The sequence below is a fragment of the Canis lupus genome, chromosome 1 (assembly GCF_003254725.2).
Source record: "Canis lupus dingo isolate Sandy chromosome 1, ASM325472v2, whole genome shotgun sequence".
Classification (NCBI taxonomy): Eukaryota; Metazoa; Chordata; class Mammalia; order Carnivora; family Canidae; genus Canis; species Canis lupus.
The window spans coordinates 56,829,552-56,843,778 of NC_064243.1; the positions used below are offsets into that span (position 1 = coordinate 56,829,552).

At 36.7% G+C, this 14,227-nt stretch overlaps 1 protein-coding gene across 5 annotated transcripts in view; it reads left to right on the top strand.

Annotated features, from left to right (window-relative positions):
- The window catches only part of DSE (dermatan sulfate epimerase), an 81,069-nt gene that overhangs the window by 43,076 nt on the left and 23,766 nt on the right, over positions 1 to 14,227 (top strand). The window contains exon 1 of one of the 5 annotated variants that reach the window (XM_025422797.3): positions 4,560 to 4,720. The exons of the other annotated variants lie outside the window; for them this stretch is intronic. The gene's annotated coding sequence lies outside the window, so the exon portion shown is untranslated. Of the gene's footprint in view, positions 1 to 4,559; positions 4,721 to 14,227 lie in introns of those variants that run through there. 5 annotated transcript variants of the gene reach the window in all.

The window sequence follows — 14,227 nt, forward strand, 5'->3', positions numbered from 1 at the left end:
ATTTCATTGTCTCTCTTGAATGTATTTGGCTTCAAAGCCAAACAAAATCACTTTGAGGAGGATGAGTGATGTTTTTCTGCATAGTGATAAATCAGTTTTCATTCCTGAATTGACTGCCTTGAGCCTGTTTGGTGTTTTGTGTCTGCCTTTATCATACAGTACCTTCTGCCTTCTATTTTAACCAGACTGAACTTGTGCTCTGGGTTCCTTCCTGGTGATCTCACAGTGTGATTTTCCCGCAGCATTGGCTTGGTCTTGTGCTGGAAAGTGCTCTGGGTGGCTGTGTCTCAACCAAGCTCCACCCACTGAAGCAGGCCCTGGGCCCAGGTCCTCTATGTCTGCAGGATGCATCTGGCTGGCTGCTTGTTTGGTGTCCAGTTTACCCTCTAAGACCTTTCCAAACCTTTTTGAATGTGATGCATAGTAAGAAAGTTTGCATCCCAACTCAGTACACAGGTTAACTTTAACTCTACATTTGTCTATGCATGTGTATGTAATATAAATATATGAGTGAAAGTTGTACAAATCAGCCCTTGCATTTATTTTATTTATTTCTTAAAGATTTATTTGTTTGAAGGAGAGAGAGAGAGCATGAGAAGGAGGAGGGGCAGAGGGAGAAGCAGACTTAACGCTGAGCAGGGAGCCCGACTTGGGGCTCAATCTCACGACCCAGGATCACAATCTGAGCTGAAGGCAAAGACTTGACTGAACCACCCAGGTGCCCCCAGCCCTTGCATTTAGGTCATGCTTTGCATTTCACAAGTTTCTATTCTATTCCATTTCATTAAATTCCATTAAAAATGTACTGGTCATAACCCATCATATTTATTTCACAATCTATTAATAGCTTATGATTTGGGACGCCTAGGTGGCTCAGCGGCTAAGCACCTCCCTTCGGCCCAGGACATGATCCTGGAGTCCCGGGATCGAGTCCCACAGTGGGCTCCCTGCATGGAGCCTGCTTCTCCCTCTGCCTGTGTCTCTGCCTCTCTCTCTCTCTCTCTCTCTCTCTCTGTCTCTCTTGAATAAATAAATAAAATCTTTAAAAAATAGCTTATGATTTAAAATTTGAAAGTGCTGCCTAACACTCTGATAAACACGATTCCTTTTCAGAAAACCCTTTCTTAAATTAACATGCCTCTTAAATCTTGCCACTGAAGGGACTCCTTTGCTCTTTGAGGTGGCCTCTTTCTTCCATAATTTGAGTGTTTAGAGTACTTGTTTCTAAAATATATTAGGAAGCAGCTTTTTTTCATTAGGAAAGAGTGCAAAGTCCGTGATTGATGATTGCATTTCAGGTTTCCAGGGTTGAGTGGAATAAATTCTGCAGCACATTATTTCCTCTCGGTGCCTAAAATCAAATCTGCCACAGCTTATTCACTGTTTCAAAAAGGCAATTTCAGTAAAACCTTTAAAAAGCATATTGTAAAGGAGGACAATTTTGATAAAGCATTAAGAAGTGGGTATCTTAAGTAAATATTAACCTTACTGAGGAGATTATAAGAGAAAGTAAAATATCTTTTCTTGTATCTTAGCACATTAAAGTCTGCCTCATTTTGGTTTTGATATTTTCCTACCATTAGGGTGGCAAGATTCAGCAATTTGAGTACAGTTTTTGCCCTGGTAAGGTGTCCTTCACTTTTTAAACTTTCTATTGCAGATAATTCTTTCCCCTTTTGCATGTTGCATGTTGTCAGAATATTAGGGGATTGCTCTTTAAAATAAATGGGAGGAATGTCCTGTCCAGGTATCGGCAGGAAGGTGGCAGGTACAGGACAGTGGTGATGGCTGGTGAGATTCTTTAAGGTCATTGTATTCATTGCTGAGGCAGCTCTAACAAGGTACCACAGACTTAAAATGAACAAGTGGAGGCTAAGAGTCTGAAATCAAGTTGTCAGTGGGGTTGGTTCCTTCTGGAGACTCCAAAGGAGGAACTGCCCTATGCTACTGTCTTAGTTTCAGGTGGTTGTAGGCATCCCTTGGCATTTCTTGGCTTGTAGATACATCACTCATCTGTCTCTCAACATACCATCTGCCATTAACACATGTATACTTCTTATCCCTCCATCTTCCTGTATAGATTATCATTTTAGTTAGATGAATTTTAAGTGTTTGCATATTTTAACAAGGCAAAAGTTATTGACACCTAAACCCTGTTGTGTACTATGATCTCTTTTCAATTTGTGTACAGCTTTTGTTTTCTTTAGTATTAATAACAGCTTTCTTATTTAGTTAATTTCCTATATATTTATCACTAATGATCAACCAGACTTTTATTTAGTTATGTAATTCTCTCAATCAATTCACGAGATGATCTTTTTTTTAAAAAAAGATTTTATTTATTTGAGAGAGAGTGAGCGAGAGAGAAGGGGGGGTGAAGGGCAGAGGGAGTAGCAGACTCCCCACTGAGCAGGGAGCCCAGTGGGGGCTTGATCCCGAGACTCTAGGATCATGACCTGAACCAAAGGCAGACACTTAAGCAACTAAGCCACCCAGACACTTGCCCACGAGATTTTCTTAATGACATTTTAGGTTTCCCCTGCTATCCAAAAATAGAGCTTTCCTATAAAACTTAAGTAAGCAGAAATGGCATAAAGCAAAGAGCCAGTTACCACCATTAATTTATATGGAAATACATTTTAGTGTTCCCAGACCCCCAAAATAACCTGTCTTAGGCTGTTCTGATAACTTAGGACGCATCTTGCTAATGATGCACAAAATAAATCCAAATAAAGCACAGATGCTCAGCACAGTTTTGGCAGTCTAATGTTGAGTTACCTAGTGTAGTTCCCGGGGAAGGAGCCTGGTGGCGCCACTGTTGCTGTTTGGGTTGTGTGCTGCCTCCCATTGCTTGCTGCAAAACAAATGCTGAACACTATTTTTGCTTTTCAACTTTTTTTGTCAAAAGGAACATCCTCTTCAGATTTCTTTTAGTTAGCGAACAATGCACACCAATGCAGGTCTCTCATAAAAGTGAAGTTGTACAATTCAAATTTTGGAAAGGTGGGAGATACCTATATTCCTGACAGTTCATCTGATAGTTCATCAAGAAATAACTGCCAGAGCCTTTTGACTTGCTGTGATCTAGGTCTGCTGTATAGCTGTTGACTTGTTCTCCTCTCCTATCTTGTGTGGGATTCTCTGGGCCATGAGAATCATGTTGTTCTTTTCCTAATTTGGTGGAGAAATTCTCCATTGGTTTCCAGAGAAAGTGTCGTGAGAGGTAAATTTGGAAATTTACTTGGCTGTCTGCTTGTGTTTATTGTGCACTCGAGTTTGAATGTAGCTTGGCTGGGTATGGAATTATAGCTTGTGTTGTTTACCCGAGTTTTAATTTTTAATTTTCATTTTTTTATTGTCTCCTTGAGTTTTAAAGTTCCAGCTTCTAGTGTGCTGTTGAAATGTCCAATCCCAATCTGACTCTTGATGCTTTGAATGAAACCCGATTTTTCTCTCTGAAGCTTTTTTGGGTCTCTTCTGTCACCAGTGTTGAAAAAGTCTGGATCTTGGTTTGGGATGAATCTCTTTTCATCCACATACTATTCACTTGATGGACTCCTCCAGTCTGGAAACTCCTGCATTGTAGTTCTAGGAGGTTTTCTTCATACATTTGATTTCTTCCCCTTTGTTTTTATTTGCTTTCATCTTTATTCTCTTCTTATTTAGATATTCAACGTCTGGGGTTAGTCCTCTAACTTTCTTTTCCATTTTCTGTTTCATTGTCTCATATTTCTCTTTCTTGAGATTTCTTCAGCTTTCAGTCAACTCCTTCTATTGAGCTTGTCTTCCTGTTATTTTTCATCTTCAAGAGTTCCTTTTTTCAAGGGTTTTTTTTCTAACTGCATAATCTTTTTTCCCAAGCTGCATTTACCATTCTGCTAATCTGGGCCTCTTCTTTCATATTATGGGATTTCCTTAAAACTCTGGTAGTCATTAACTGACTATTCATATATGCAGAATTTTATATTAGTTAACTATTGTGGCTGAAACAAATTACCACAGACATAGTGACTAAAATAATACAAACTTATCTTACACAAGATAAGGTGTAAGGTTAGAACTCTAACATGGGTCTCACTGGGATAAAATTATGGTGTCAGTAAGACTGCATTTCTTTTCAGAGGCCCTGGTAAGAGCTTTATCTAGCTTCTTGAGGCCACATAAATTATTTTGTTTTTGGCTCCATTCCTATACCTTCCAAGCCAGTAACATCAAATGTCTCTGATTTTTCCTCTATAGTCATACCGTTTTTATGACCACAGCCAGGAAAGATCTTTACTTATGTATTTATTTGAGAGAGAGATGGAGGAAGGGCTGAGGGAGAGAGAGAGAGAGAGAATCCTAAGTGGTTCCATGCCCAGCCCAGTGTGGAGCCCTATGCAGAGCTTGATCTCACAACCCTGAGATCGTGTCCTGAGCTGAAATCCAGAGTCAAATGCTTAACCAACTGAGCCACCCAGGTGTTCCTTGAAAGAATATTTGCTTTTAAAAATCCACATGATTTGGTTCACCTAGATAAATTAGGAAAATACACCACCAGAGTCCTTCATTTAATCACATCATCACAGTCCCCTTTGCCATGGAAAGTAATATATCCATAGATTTTGGGAGTTAGAATGTAGAATCTTTGAAGGCCCCATTGTTCTGCCTACCACAGATTCTAAACAGCTGATTATCCATTCTACGTGTGTGTTGGGGAAGGGATTTTGTGCACTATAAGGTTGATAACAATTTGGCTCCACCTTTTTCCCTGGGAAACCTTTGATGTCAGAATCTTTAGATCTTTATTTTAGGTCATAGAGTACTTAGCCTTTATATATCATGTTATGTTAGAAATAGACATTTTTAATTTTGCATGTTATAAAATATATATTGGATTTTAGAAGATAAATATATAAATATACACAGAATTATTATAACTGATCAGCTACTGTCAGAGCCATTATTTATAAATTGTCATTTTCTTCTGAACCTTTTAATTTGAAAACTTACAAGTATCTGTAGAAGTTAAAGAATTATGTAGTTAACATCAACTTAAATACGCAGTTCCTGGATTCAACAATTATTTGTATTTCCAGAGTCAGTTTTGCCATGGTTCATTTTCTCTTACTACTTGTCTGTTTTGTATTTCATTGATTTTTGTCTTTATTTTTGTTTGATACTATTAATGTTGGATTTAATTTGCCCTTCCTTTCTGACTTCTTAATGTGGAAGCTTAAATCATTGATTTTTTTTAAGTTTTATTTATATATTAAAGAGAGAGCACTCATATGTGTGTGCATAAATGAGGGGAGGGACAGAGGGAGAAAATCTTCAAGCAGACTCCCTGCTGAGCTGAGCCCACTTATGTGCTTGATCCCTGAGATCATGACTTGAGCCAAAACCAAGAGTTGCCGCTCAACCAATTAACCAGGTGCCCCTTAGATCATTGTTTTTTATACTCTTTTCTTTTCTTTTTTACAGGTTTATTTATTTAAGAGAGCGAGCACACAAGCAAGGGGGAGGGGACAAGGGAGAGGGAAAAACAGACTCCCCACCAAGCAGGGAGCCTGACCAGGGCCCAATTCTAGGACCCTGAGATCACAACCTGAGCTGAAGGCAGACACTTAACAAACTGAGCCACTAAGGTGCCACTTTTCTATTCTTTTTGAGAGAGTGTGTGTGCATGACCCACATGCACATGCAAGGATGGGGGGAGGGGCAGAGAGAGAGAGAGAGAGAATCTTAGGTAGGCTCCACACCCAGTGTAAAAACCCAACCCTGAAAACATGACCTGAGCCAAAATCAAGAGTCAGCCATTTAACCAACTGAGCCACAAGGTGTCTCTCCTTTTTCTTTCTTCTAAGGACTGCTATTAGCACATCCCACAAATTTGGGCATGTTATATTCTCATTATCATTTGTAGTAATTTGTAATTGTTTGTAATTTGTTCTTTGACCCATGAGTTATTTAGGAGTTGCTTTTATATATATTCAACTCTTCTAGCTATCTACCTCTTATTACTATTTTAATGCTTTTGTTGCAAAAACATACTTAAAATGATTTCAGTCCTTTTTCATTTACTGAAACTTATTTTATAGCCCAGCATTAGGTAGGCTTTGGTAATTATTTCATGTGCCCTTAAAATAATGTGTGTGCTCAAAAAAAAATACTAGAACTGATAAAGGAATTCAGTAAAGTCACAGAGTACAAAATGCATGTTCAGAAATCTGTTGCATTTCTATACGCTAATAATGAAGCAGCAGAAAGAGAGATTAAAACAACTCCATTTACAGTTGCACCAAAAATAATAAAATACCTAGGAGTAAACTTAACTAAAGAGGTAAAAGACCTGTACTCTGAAAACTATAAAACATTGATGAAAGAAATTGAGGATAACACAAAGAAATGGAAAGATATTTGATGCTTAGGGATTGGAAGAACAAGTATTGTTAAAATCTCTATACTACCCAAAGCAATCCACACATTGAATGCAATCCCTATCAAAATACCAACAGCATTTTTTACAGAACTAAAACAAATAACCCTAAAATTTCCATCGACTACAAAAGACCCTGAATAGTCCAAGCAATCTTTAGAAAGAAAAGCAAAGCCGAAGGCATCATGATTCTGGACTTCCAAGTTATACTGCAAAGGTTTAGTAATTGGGCACCTGGTTGACTCAGTCAGAGCTGTAGTAATCAGAACAGTATAGTACTGGGACAAAAATAGACTCATAGATCAATGGAACAGAATAGAAGATCCAGAAATAAACCACAATTATACAGTCAATTAATCTTCAACAAAGGAGGAATGAATATGCAATGGGAAGAAGACAGTCTCTTCAACAAATGGTGTCAGGAGAGTCACATGTAAAAGAATGGACCGCTTTCTTTCACCACACACAAGAATAAATTCAAATTTGATTATGAACCTAAATGTGAGACCTGACAACTCAAAGCCAAAAAAAAAAAAAAAGAAAACAATCCAATTAAAAAATGGGCAGAAGACATGAACATTTCTCCAAAGAAAACCTACAGAGCCAACAGACTCACGAAGAGATGCTCAACATCAGGGAAATGCAAATCAAACCTGCAATGAGATATCACCTCACACCTGTCAGAATGGCTAAAATAAAAAACACAATAAACAACAAATTCTGGGGAGGATGTGGAGAAAAAAGAACCCTTCTGCACTGTTGGTGGGAATGCAAACTGGCACCACCACTGTGGAAAACAGTATAGAGGTTCCTCAAAAAGTTAAAAATAAAAAAAAAATTTTAAAAAATAAAAAAAAAAGTTAAAAATAGGGGCACCTGGGTGGCTCAGTCAGTTAAGCAACTGCCTTCAGCTCAAGTAATGATCCCAGGGTCCTGGAATCAAGCCATGCATTGGGCTCCCTGCTTGGCAGGAAGCCTGGTTCTCTTTCTCCCTCTACCTGCTTGTGTGCCTACTCTCTCTCTCTCTCTCTCTCTGTCAAATAAATAAAGCTGTTTTTAAAAAGTTAAAAATAAAACTATCTTGTGACCCAGTAGTCACACTACTATTTATCCCCAAAATTTAAAAACACTAATTCATGCACTGTTATGCTTATTGAAGCATTATTTACAATAGCCAAATACTAGAAACACCTTAAGTGTCCATTGATGGATGAGTGTATGGGGAGGATGTGGTGTGTGTGTGTATATATATATACACACACACACACACACATACACATATACACACATATATATATATAGGATGGAATATTAGCCATAAAAAGGTGGGTTCTTGCCATTTGCAACAACATGGATGGAGTTAGTAAAATGCTACGTGAAATAAGTCAGAAAGACAAATACCATATGATTTCACTCATATGTGGAATTTAAGAAACCAAGCAAATAAGCCAAGAGGAAAAAAAGAGAAAGCAAGAAATATATTCTTAATTATAGGGAACAAACTAATGGCTACCAAGGGGGAAGTGGGAGGGGAGATAGATGAAATAAGTAAAAGGGATTAATTTGTGATGACCACAGAGTAATGTATAGAATTAATGAATCACTATATTGGACCCCTGAAACAGATATAACACTACATGTTAACTATAGTGGAATTAAAATAGAAAATTAAAAAAAAGAATGTGTGTGCTTTCTACAGTTGTTGGATGTAGTATTTTATAAAGGTCAATTAAGTTGAGATGGTTGATAGTACTATTGAAATCTTTTATATCCTTACAATTTTTTCTTTTTATCAATCTATAGGAGAAGAGTATTAAAATCTCCAACCATAATTGTGGATCTGCTTTTTTTTTCTTTAGTTTTGCCAATTTTTGCTTTATATTTTTCTGAAGGTCAGTTAGGAGGGTGTATAAACATTTAGGATTGTTATATTTTCATGGTGAATGAACACATTTTCACTATAAAACTTATCTTTTTATTTCTGGTAATATTCCTGTCTTAAAGCCTATATTGTTATTAATATAACCATTCCCATATTTTTTTCTGAATGTTTACCTTTTCTCATCTTTTACTTAAAGCCTGTTTGTTATGTCTATATGTTTAAAGCATGCCTTTGTAAATATATTTCCATTTTGCTTTTTTTACATACAGCAATCTCTTTACATGGTGGGTTTGTCTATTTACATTTATTGTAATTAGTGATGATTTGGCTCAAATGAACTAACTTGGTATTTGTTTTCTGTTTTTGTTCCTCTGTGTCTCCCCTTTTACCTTCTTTTATGTTAGTCAGATATTTTTTAGTATTTTATTCTATTTCTGTTAGCTTTTAGCTATACTTTGAATTACCCTGTGGTTTGCTATGAATTAAATTATTTGCAAGATATAAATTAGACCTTTTCAGAAAAGATGTAGAAACCTTACAGCAATGTAATTCCATTCAATACCCCTCCTTTTTTGTTCCTGTAATATGTTATATTTCTATATTTATTATAAACCCCATAATACATTGTTACTTGTATTTTTTTCTTCTTTTTCTCATTATATTTTAATCTACTTTAAAGGTTTTTCCATCCATCTGAATATGGCCTTGATGGCATTTTTCTCCACATCATTCTTTCTCAGTATTTCCAGGAGATCTTTTAGGGGCTTTAGGAAAAAGCATAGGAAATAAAGACATGAACAGTTTCTGCAAAGAATCATACACAAAACAGGTCTATACTTATGGAGGGAAATGTAAGTGTACCTCAGAGCTTAGGGGGAATGCCCATATATTAAAACATTTAAGCACAGCACAGTCTGTGGTTCTCAAATCACTGGCATGCACCAGAGTCCCCCAAAGGGCTAGTAGGACTGCCAGGCTCACCTTCAGTTTCCGATTCAGTGGGTCTGGTAGGGGCAAGTACATGCTGCTGCTGGTGGTCAAGGGGCCCCAGCACCCCTGATCTAAGCATCTCTCCTCTTCCTCGTGCTTTCTCACTTCGGGACTTTGCCAAGATTGCTTTCCCTGGCGAACATCTTCGGGATCTGCCTCATTCTTTGATAGTGTGCTTGAAAAGTTTTCACTCCAAAAACCCTGCAGTTTTGCCAAGTGCTTATCATGTCTATTTGTGGTGACAGCCAAAGCTTTTTCTGGCCCGAGCAGCATTGAAAAGAAGCAAGGAAAGTGAATGATCTTGCTGAAGAGTGTGGATTGTAGGTTTTTTTAACAAGCCCAGCAAAACAGACCTCAGGTTACTTATATTTTCTTTAAAGAGGTACTCATTTTTCTTAAAAATTTTGAAGGAATGAGCATCCGTACACATATAAACATGAGAGGGAAAAGTCTTTTTACATTTGCCCACGTGGTTATCCTTTTTGGTGTTCTTGATTCCTCTCTGTATAGAGTCCAGTTTTCATTTATCATTTCCATCAGCCTGAAGGAAATCTTGTAACATTACATGTAGCACAAGTTTGCTGATAACAGAGTTTCTCAGCTTTCAATTTATCTTAAAATTAAAGCTTTATTTCACACTCAAACTTTTTCACCTTTATTGAAGTGCAATTGACAGATAAAACTGTAATATATTTAAGGTGTACAACATGATGATTTGACATACATATACACTGGGGAAGAAAACTCATCATCAAGTTAATTAACACATCCATCACCTCACATACTTACCTTTTTTAGAATGAGAACACATGGGGCAGCCCGGGTTGCTCAGTGGTTTAGCACCACCATCAGCCCAGGGCATGATCATGGAGACTCGGGATCGAGTCCCATGTCAGGTTCCCTGCATGGAGCCTGCTTCTCCCTCTGCCTGTGTCTCTGCCTCTCTCTGTCTCTCTCTCTGTCTCTCTCTGTCTCTCTCTCTGTCTCTCATGAATAAATAGATAAAATCTTTTTTAAAAAAATAAATAAATAAAATGAGAACACTCGAGTTCTGCACTCTTAGCCAAATTTCAATGATACAATACAGAGTATAAACCATGGTCACTATGTTACATTTGAGATCATCAGACCTTATTCATCTTATTTTTTAAATAGATTTTGTTTGTTTGTTCATGAGAGACACAGAGATAGAGGCAGAGACATGGACAGAGGGAGAAGCAGGCTCCCTGAAGGAACCCTATCAGGGACTTGATCCCAGGACCCAGGGATCACAACCTGAGCCAAAGGCAGACGCTCAACCACTGAGCCACCCAGGTGCCCCCAGACCTTATGTATCTTAAAGCTGAAAGTTTATATCTCTTTCTCAGCCTCTCCCCATTTCACCTACTCCCCAGACCCTGGCAATAATCATTCTTTCTGTTTCTTTGAGATTGACTTTTTAAAAAGATTTTACGTATACTGTGCAGTATTGTCTTTTGCTGTGCCAATTATTTCACTTAGCTTAATAGCCTCCAGGTTCATCCATCTTATCACAAATGATAGGATTTCCTTCTTTTTATGGCTGAATAATATTCTTCTGTGTGTGAGGGGGTGGCATTTTCTTTTTCCATTCATTGTTGACAGACACAGATTGTTCCCACATTTAGGTATTGTGAATAATGGTGCAGTGAACATGAGAGTACAGATAGCTCTTCAAGATACTGATTTAGTTTTCTTTGCACATATACCCAGAGGTGGGACTGGTAGATCATAGAGTGTTTCTGTTTTTAATTTTTTGAGAAAACTCCATTCCATTTTCCATAGTGTTTGTACCAGTTTATGTTCTCACCAACAGTGTATGAGAGTTCCCTTTTCTCTACATCTTCACCAGTATTTTTCTCTTGTCTTTTTGATAATACCCATTCTAATAGGTATGAGATGGGATCATCTCATTGTGGTTTTGATTAGTGTTTCCCTGGTAATTGATGATTTGAGTACCTTTTCTTGTTGTACATATAGTTTGGGAAAATGTATATGTTATTTTGGAAAAATGTTCGATTCCTCTGCCCATTTTCTAATTGGGTTATTTTTTTGTTGTTGTTGTTACTGAGTAGTGTGAGTTCCTTGTATACTTTGGATATTAATTCATTATCAGATACGTGTTTTGCAAATATTTTCTTGAATTCCATAGGTTGCCTTTTCATTTGCTGATGGTTTCCTTTACTGTGCCTCCCGCCCCCCCCCCCCCCCCCCCCCGTGAAGCATTTTAGTTTGATATCATACTTGCCTGTGCTTTTGGGGTCAGATCCAATAATCCTTCCCAAGACCAGAATCAAGGAGTTTTGCTGTGTTTTGTTTTGTTTTTTTTCTAGGAGTTTTTTGGTTTTAGTTCTTATGGTCAATTTTGAGTTGTTTGAGTGTGGTATAAGATAGGGGTCCAGTTTCATTCTTTCTCATGAAACTGTCCAGTTTTCTCAGGACCATTTATTAAAGAAACTATCTTTTCCCCATCGTATATTTTTGGCTCTTCTGTCAGAAATTAAGTTGCCATATATGCATGAATTTATTTCTTGGCTCTCTGTTCTTCATTAAGCTATATGTCTATTCTTATACCAGTGCTACTACTGTTTGATTATTGTGGTTTTGTAATATTGTTTGATGTCAGGAAGTGTGATGCTTCTAGCCTTGTTCCTCTTTCTCAAGATTGCTTTGGCTATTCAGAGTCTTTCATGGTTCCATATGAATTTTAGGATTTTTGTTCCATTTCTGTGAAAAATGCCTTTGGAATTTTGATAGGGTTTGCACTGAACCTATAGATAGCTTTGGGTAGTATGAACACTTTAACAATTTCAGTTCTTGGGCAGCCCAGGTGGCTCAGCAGTTTAGTGTCGCCTTCAGCCCAGGGCCTGATCCTGGAGACCCGGGATCGAGTCCCACATCAGGCTCCCTCCATGGAGCCTGCTTCTCCCTCTACCTGTGTCTCTGCCTCTCTCTCTCTATCTCTATCTCTCTGTCTCTCATGAATAAATAAATAAATAAAATCTTAAAAAAAAAACAATTTCAGTTCTTTCAGTTCATGAAAGGGATCACTTACTCCTTTGATTAAATTTATTCCTAAGTTTTTTATGCTATTATAAATGGGATTTTTTTCTTAATTTCTCTTTCTGATAGTTCACTGTTATATATAGAAACACAATTTTATATATTGATTTTTTATTCTGTAACTTTACTGAATTCATTTATTAGTTCTAACAGGTTTTGTTTTGTTTTGTTTCATTGGTGGAATCTTCAGTTTTCTATATATAGTATCATGCTATCTTTAAAGAGAAGCAGTTGTATTCCTCCTTTCTGATTTGGATACTCTTTTTTCTTTTTCTTTTTCTTTTTTCCTTAATTGCTCTGTCTAGTACTTCTGGTACTATGCTGAATAAAAATTGTAAAAGTCAGGGATGCCTGGGTGGCTCACTGGTTGAGCATCTGCCTTTGGCTCAGGGTGTGATCCCAGGGTGCTGGGATCGAGTCCCACATTGGGCTGCCTGCTGGGAGCCTGCTTCTCCCTCTGTGTCTCTGCCTCTGTCTTTCATGAATGAATAAAATATTTTTAAAAATGGTGAAAGTCAGCATTCTTCCTTTGTACCTGATCTTAAAGGAAAAACTTTTAGCTTTCCTGTTGGAAATGATGTTAGTTGTGGGCTTGTCATGTATGGCTCTTATTATATTGAGGTATATTCCTTTTATATCCATTTAGCCAAGTTTTTATTATAAAAGGATATTGAACTTTGTCAAATGCTTTTTCTGCATCTGTTGAGGTGATCATATGATTTTTATCATTCATTTTATTAATGTGGGTGTATCACATTTATTGATTTATCTTTTCAAAAGATCGGCTCTTAGTTTTATTGATCTTTTCTATTGTCTTTTTAGTCTGTTTTATTTATCCCTGCCTCAACTTTGTAATTTCCTTCCTTCTACTAACTTTGGGCTTAATTTGCTCTTCTTTTTCTAGTTCCTTGAGATGTAAAGTTAACTTGTTTATTTGGGATCTTTCTGTTTTCCTAGTGTAGGCTTTTATCTTTATGAACTTTCCTCTTTGAACAGTTTTTACTGCATCCAATTTGTTGTGGTATGTTGTGTTTCCATTTTCATTTGTCTCAAGATATTTTTTGATTTCCCTTTTGCTTTTATCTTTGACCCATTGGTTACTTAGGAGTATGTTGTTTAATTTCCACATATTTGTCAATTTTCATATAATTGATTTCTAGCTTCATACCATTATGTTTGGAAAAGATGCTTACTATGATTTTAATTTTCTTAAAAATTTTTTTAATTTTCTTAAATTTATTAGGAATTGCTTTGTACCTAATATATGATCTATGCTGGAGAATGTTCCACATGAGCTTGAGAAGAATGTGTATTCTGCTACTATTGGATGAAATATTTCATATATATATGTTTATATATATATGGTCTATGTGTATATATGTTTTTATGTATATCTGATCTAATGTGTAGTTTTAGTTTTGGTCTAAGGTGTAGTATAAGTACAGTTTTCCGTATTGGTTTTTTTGCCTGGATGATCTACTTTCAGATGATCTATTATTGAAACTGAGGTACTGAAATTTCCTACTATTACTGTATTGCTCTGTTTCTTCCTTCAGAACTATTAATATTTGCTTTATATATTTAGGTGTTCCTATGTTAGATGCATAAATATTTAAAATGTCAATCCTCTTGATAAATTGGCCTTTTATTATTATGTAATGACCTTCTTTGTCTCTTGTTATCATTTGACTTAAAGTTTATTTTGTGTGATCTAAGTATAGCTACTCCTGCTCTCTTTTGCTTTCCATTTGCATAGAATATCTTTTCCCCTAACTTTACTTTCAATCTATATGTCCTTAAAGCTGAGGTAAGTCTCTTGTAGGCAACATATGGATAGGTCTTTTTATTTATTTTTT